The sequence below is a fragment of the Wasmannia auropunctata genome, unplaced genomic scaffold (genome assembly GCF_000956235.1).
Source record: "Wasmannia auropunctata unplaced genomic scaffold, wasmannia.A_1.0 LD336099.1, whole genome shotgun sequence".
NCBI classification, from domain to species: Eukaryota; Metazoa; Arthropoda; class Insecta; order Hymenoptera; family Formicidae; genus Wasmannia; species Wasmannia auropunctata.
In genome coordinates, this window is record NW_012026791.1 from 143,799 (window position 1) to 144,427 (window position 629).

Here is a 629-nt window from a genome sequence, read left to right on the forward strand (position 1 = left end):
GACGTGTGCTCTTCCGATCTCCCATTTCTGTTCTAAAAGTATTCTTTAGGCTCCCAAGAGACTTCACTTTTATGTCACCAAAATTGAGTTTTAAATTCAAAAAGGATTTCATTTCACGTCCATAAAAATTCGTAATAAATTTAAATATCCACATACATAAATACACTGAAAAAAAAGATTTTAACATAAAAATTTTTTTTATTTTACGATTACATATTATTTTTAGAGTTTAATTTGTGTTTAACTATTTCGCATTATTTCTATTTTATTAATTACAATTATACGCAGGTTTACAATTTTTGTAAACACATCGAGATTCGAACTTGAGATCCCTAGAACATCAAATTTATACGCTAACGCTGAGCTAATGATACTTCAATACGAAGGATTTATATTTTTTCCAGTATATATTATGTTATATATTATATATTTTTATTATTTAGTATATGTTATTGTTATGCTACGAATTCGGATATTTAATTTGCAATATATAACATTTTATAGATTATTATGTCTTTAAATAATTTTTTAACTAAAGATATATATTTTTTTATTTTTTGAAAATCAAATAAATTTAAATTTGAATTATTCTGTTAATTTCATTCTTAATTTCATTCTTTAATTTTATT